Genomic DNA, 6,220 nt, shown 5'->3' on the forward strand with positions numbered 1-6,220 from the left:
ATTTTCAATTTTATTCGTGCAATTGATTCTGTTCCTCCCGCAATCCAAATGTAGAAGTTGAGAGTATATATTCAATTGTCAGCGACATGAAAAGTAGGACAAAAATGGAATCAGTAACGAGTATCTTAACACTTAGCCAACCGCGCGCGCACGTCTTACTGTAAAGTGGGTAGATCTACCAAATCGGTTGGCCGTGTTAATTTGCTTGGCCAAGTTGGATTGAATTTAAAAAATTTCGGAATAAATTATATATTGCTTTAAATTCAAAGTCGATTTAAATACATTGCAATAATAGCAGTGAGAGCTCGTACAGAAAGTCGAAGTCTTAAATAAAAAAAAAATTGGGAAAAGCAAATACAATAATATCCATGACACTCAATGAGATTACCCATCGCAAATGCGCAAGAAAAATTCCACATAAAAGACAAATTCTGCTATCTGGCATCACTGCCGTGACAGACAGCGGGTTCTTAAAACGCGATTAATCCTTCCTACAGTGTATGGCAAATGTTTAAGAAAGTGATAATAGCACTGGGTGCTATGTCGTTTCCGTATAACAAACCCGAGAGTGCGAGATAAAAAGTATCTCAAAATGGAATTCCTCCCGCCTTATACATCTTTGTAAAAGATGACCCGGGACACGCAATGGAATGTCTTATCTCTTGGTGTAATTCCCATTTATATTTCTTCGCGCGGTCTGAACAATTTGGTCATGACGTATGTTACACGAGGCGCAAGAATTCAAGATGATACACGGTTAATTCCATATTCACCCCTGCTTCCGTCTGTCTCGTCATACCAGACTTTTTCCAAACATAACAATTACCATGCCTGAGGTGCGCCGCGCCGCTCGGCGCAACGGACACCACCATAAAGCACGCGGTTATTGCTCCGTAGAGCCATAACAATTAGGATCGTATGTGAGTAGGGTCCGGACATCATGCATCGTGCAACGTTGTAAATATACTGTAACATTGGTAATGGAGAACGGAGCAAGAAAGGATTCGACCAATTTCGCCATTCATTCCTCCTCTGCCTTCTTTCCTTTAAACTTTTATACTATACACTATACACGGTGTTCTACGGGTAGGTACTATACAGCTATACTCTGTTCCTTGATTCATCTTCTTTTTATTGTCCTCCTTCCTCCGTTATAGGATGGAATCTTTCACCTGTCTTAAACGTAGCAAAACAAACCGTTCCCGGTCAATTAACTTCCCTTCTTTCTCATATTGATTTTATATCTCGTGCGAATTTAATTTTCTGATATTTCACGTAAAACGTCATAGGATTAATGGAGTCTTACAGAAGGGGGATCGAATGAGTGAATGATTAGCCCGAAAGGAAACCCTTTTCCCACGGTTGGCTAATACTGATTAAATGCTCATACGTTGAGTTCATTAAATCAGGCCGATTCTCCCCTAAGCTTGAGCCATTGATTTCGCACTGTCGGAATTGGTACGTGGGTGCAATTGGACTAGATCGGACTCATAAATCAGACCAGTGTAACTGTAGCAGCCTTTCTCGAAGGAAAGAGTTAATATACTCTATAGCATTATTCTGGCAGCTGATTGTCACTGCCAGCAAATATTTTCTCGACTATAATACGGCTTGAGCCAATTTAAACGCCTGGTTCACTATATCCTCCTATTGGATAAGTAGAGTGTTAAAGGAGCTGGCAGATAGGCAGAAGGCAGCCAGCAAATAAATAAGTATAGAAATCAAAATAACGAAGAGTTAAAGGCAGTTGGATCAGAGGGCCGATCGTGTGTGTGCATCTGCCGGCGTGCAGTGTGTCCGGCCCAGCCAGTTTCGATCCAACAGTTGAACTGCTCTTATTTTACCCATCGGACGGTTGCTTAATAGTCTCAAACCCATAATTAGAAGCTGCGTTTAATGCCTGCTATTAATTATTAATGCTGCACGTACGCGTGCATTGCCGGTCTCTGGTATATCTATTAAATCGATTATCCACCTTAGGTGCTATCATGTGTATTCGACACTTGTAAGATTGCCTTGACGCTTATTTTCTTTCGAGACAATTATTTTGCGATAATTACAAATGCCTGATCCCAAGGTGTTCAGCCGTCCAACTGCGATCTTTCGCGAATCAAGTGAATAAGGCAACGGAACCAAATTGTTCAATGCATATTATTTAATTGGAACGGTGATTCCGATTGTCAGTTTATCGGTTAAAGACTTTATTCAGGCTTTTTTATAGCCAAACCTCACAGGACATCTGCTCCCCGTACCAGGAGCTTCGCAGATGAAGTAACGATATAAATATCGATTATTTATGCGATTGTTATTGGCCTTTTCGTGCCGATACACCTATGTTAAGGTAGGTGCTGGACTTACCTAACACCGTAACACAGAAAGCACGCACGCTCGTGGATCACAAGCGAGAGTCGCTTTAATCTTCCGTGTGTTTCTCGTGTCTCGGCTTCGCTTTGTCGGATGTCGTCTTGTTCCCGCTTCACGTGCCACGCTTCGTACATTTTTCATCGCCAAAACCTGACAAACAGGTGTCTCGTTCGATCTATATTCCTTAAGATTCAACGTGCTCCCCTCTATTCCAATCCAGTTACATCGGATATCGATCGTCTTGTCGTCTTATCTTCTTGGAACGTGTGAGATCACGATTCTTCCGTAAGGGTAAATGATAAACGAATAAAGACCGATTAAATGGCGATAACGATTATTCATATTTTTATTCTGATGATTATGTTGATTTTATATGAAAAATGGATATCGCGTGTTATTAGGTAATATTATGTTGAATCCATTGAATTTATTATCGTGATTCTTAATTAAGTACGTATTTACGTAATTCAATATGATTTAAAATCTATGAGGCTGATAGATATACGTTCTAAAGACTGATAACGACTAAAAGAATGTATAAGACTGTTATCAGTGTTTCTAAATTCTAGTAATTCTCAAATTAATTCTGCCGTTTCGCAATGATAATCTATGGCTCCAAGTAATGTGAACTAGGCATGTACTATCCCCTGTTTATTTTCGCGCCTCCGGTGTTAACCTACTTTTAAGCGTTCCCAGTAACTTTCGCGGTCGAAATCATTAATATCACCTTCGATAGCTCAGTTGGTAGAGCGGTGGACTGTAGTTGGAAAGTAATGTAAAAGACATCCATAGGTCGCTGGTTCAAATCCGGCTCGAAGGATTTCCTTTTGTCACCGGAATTAAACCGGACGTGATATTACGTCTGCTGGTGAAAATTGTACCTCGTCGCAGGTCGTACCGAAGAGAACCAAATATATCGAGCTATAAAAGTGACGAGATGAAAAGTGCGTTTCTCCTTCATCGACAATGCATTAAGGAAACACAAGACTAAAATAGGCAGAACATCGTCGATCCATGTCCAATTAAGTACGGAAGACCAAGAAAGTTGGACGGTGCGAATTAAAAGGGTATAATTTATCCGAAGCGTCAGGGTAACTTAGCCTATTACGGCATGGCCTTATGCATACACAGAGATACTGTAATGATGTAGTGTGGAACAATAATCATGATCAACAATGTCATAAAATTTTAATATAATTAAAAAATTATCAATCAAATCCATAAATCCTTCAATTTATTCATCAAGGAACTCTTTCTGATATATGGAAAAAAAATGTAGAAATACTTTTCTGTTAGTATACAGCATACCAATGTCTTCTGTAAGTATACCTACATGAGAGGCAAAGGTAAAAAATTGATGGCGGTAGTAGCTAAGGATTTCAAAAAAGTTCCTGTCGTTTGTGCCCTGGCGCCTTATACGCGCGTTCATTTGCGCGCAATCTTCGCTCGTAAATCCATCGCTAAATAACGCGTTTGGCGTTAGCCCTGGTAGCGCAGTGTGGTGGGGTTAATCAAGCCGCTCATTAAGTGAGACGTTGCGGCTGGTTTATGCGACTTCGGAAGTTATTGTCCGTGCGTGTAGCTTGGGACCACGCCCGCCCCTAGCATAATGAAACCGAAACGCGGGTGCACCTATGTACACATATGCTTCGTGTATATCCATATTGCGCAAAGATATCGTGCAAAAATTTTTCTCCATGAAATTGGTAATGTGCCCACTTTCACCGTGATTATTAGGTACTTTTCGAGATACATACAAGTACCAACCTAATTACCTCGGTAACACTTTAAGCATATCCTTGGACACTTGCATTAGCTGGTATCGTTATCGTTGGCGACAGACCTCTTTTATGATATGAAAGGACCTCTATAGTTATACCGTACAGTAACAGCTCGAGAACCTTGGCAAACCCATTATTTGGAAAAAAAGATCTTAGTACCTTTTTTGCATGCGCACTTGAATATCGGCCTAATTACATCTAAGTGCCTTGTTGCGTTTGCTTTCTTTTCCTTCACGTTTAGATGGTAAGTATATACCGATTATATAACTATGTACCTCCATCGCTATAATATCATTGATATATGGCTGCTGCCTTATTGCAAACTGTTATGGAATTATTTTAATGTGATTTTTCAAATTTCGTAAATGACCGTTTTTTGCATGCACTCGTCAGCCGTTACCGAAGTCTCTACAATGCAATCAGAGAATGATACATCTATGGGATCCTTCGGACAGATGTCTGCTATGTTAGACTAATGCCAAAATGCTCCGATCCTATCGCCCAGTCAATAATCATTTGTCCGACGATGATGCCCGCCGTACGATTAAGACCTCCTCACTGCAACGTATATTTGCATGCGCTATCTACCATCGGGTTTTATGTAGCGGCTGTTTCGTACTGGCATAATGACTCTGGGATGGTATCAACACATTGAGAAAGTCTTCATTTGAATACCGTTCGATCGATTGATCACTGGCTGGATCCTCTCTGCGTCTTCATATGAATGGACGAGGTAACAAAGGTCATGGTATTTAATAGCATCGCTGAGACATTAGCAGCACGTGACGAAATTTGTCAGTGAAATATATTCATTTTTTAATATTTTATGTTGCTCGTTTACTTGATCGTTACTAGAAAATGTTTACGAGTCAATGCATATTTAATAGGCGGCTCTATTATCGTAAGACGTAACGACCAGACAGTTACGTCATATTTGATCATGTATAATTTTAGCGAGAAAATAAGAAGTTCTAAAAAGGAAGAATTATAAAAATACATACTACTCAAAAGTCACTTGAAAGTCGAATTGATGTGAATCTTCGGTACGAGGTTGATTAAAGTTCGATTAAAGGCGGCGCCCGCGGTGTCGATTCGAGCGACGTTTTTTACACGTCTATATAGCATCGATCCGATATACACGTGGGCAATAAATATCGTCGCGTAACAGCAGGAGACGTTTCGAGGGCCCGATGCGAATCTGCTTTTGATAAATGCGAAGTCGATACGCGCTGTTCGCAAATTTCGCAAAAAGGACGATCCACGAAAGCCATTAAGTGGTGGCGAAGTGGAATGAAGTGCGGTGAGATGTGATGATGCGCTCGTGTGTGCGCGCGCGCGCATTCCCTTAAGTCGTGGAATCGCAGGACTTTTCGGCCGAGTTCAACGAGCCAAGAGCAGATTCCTTCGATCCGCAAAGCGTGCACCTGCCTTATGGGCCCTCTGGAACTAGTTGTCTGGGCCTGACATTACGGCGGGCCCTGTCGCCGACCCCGTAAAATGTAAATCGGCAGTCAGGTGGCCTTGTCTCTTGTGTACACCCATTAGCATTATCGACTATGGCGAGACGGACTATACCGCAGGGCCTCGCCTCGTTACCGGGTCCACCTTTCTCACAGACTGGACCCAATATGATCCTTGACCCCATCACATCATAGTGCCTCGTATAGAATATCAACTTCTCGTTCCGTCTCTTCTCTGCCTTTACTGACAACTCACGATACGTACTAATAATTATTTTATGAAGTCTCGCTATTTACTTCATTTGTACTTTTATGTTATTAAATACGGCTGACCTTGAAATAAAATTCTTAGTACTGCATAAGCGTGTAAGTATTACCACAAGAACTTTTTTTACTGGCAAGACAACCGTATAAGACGTGTATGGGGACTTAAACGGGACTCATATTACAGGTTCAGTAAGGTTAGGCGGCAAGTAATTTTTTTTGGGAAAAAACAATTTTTTCATGGAATCTTTAAAATATTTCTTTCATTCGTCGTATTATGCACTTTTTACATCGGACCACCGTGTGGTATGAACAAATTAGCCTCGTTACGAGATACTCCAATGATTCATC

The 6,220-nt window shown here is 40.9% G+C and overlaps 1 non-coding gene across 1 annotated transcript; it reads left to right on the plus strand.

Moving 5' to 3' along the window:
* The first annotated feature begins 3,090 nt into the window (after positions 1–3,090).
* On the plus strand, positions 3,091–3,184 carry Trnay-gua. The gene is made up of 2 exons: positions 3,091–3,127; positions 3,149–3,184. It is a non-coding gene; the product is annotated as a tRNA-Tyr (tRNA).
* The last annotated feature ends 3,036 nt before the right edge of the window (positions 3,185–6,220 follow it).

The sequence above is a fragment of the Cephus cinctus genome, unplaced genomic scaffold (genome assembly GCF_000341935.2).
Source record: "Cephus cinctus unplaced genomic scaffold, Ccin1 Ccin1_scaffold0101, whole genome shotgun sequence".
In the NCBI taxonomy this organism is placed as follows: Eukaryota; Metazoa; Arthropoda; class Insecta; order Hymenoptera; family Cephidae; genus Cephus; species Cephus cinctus.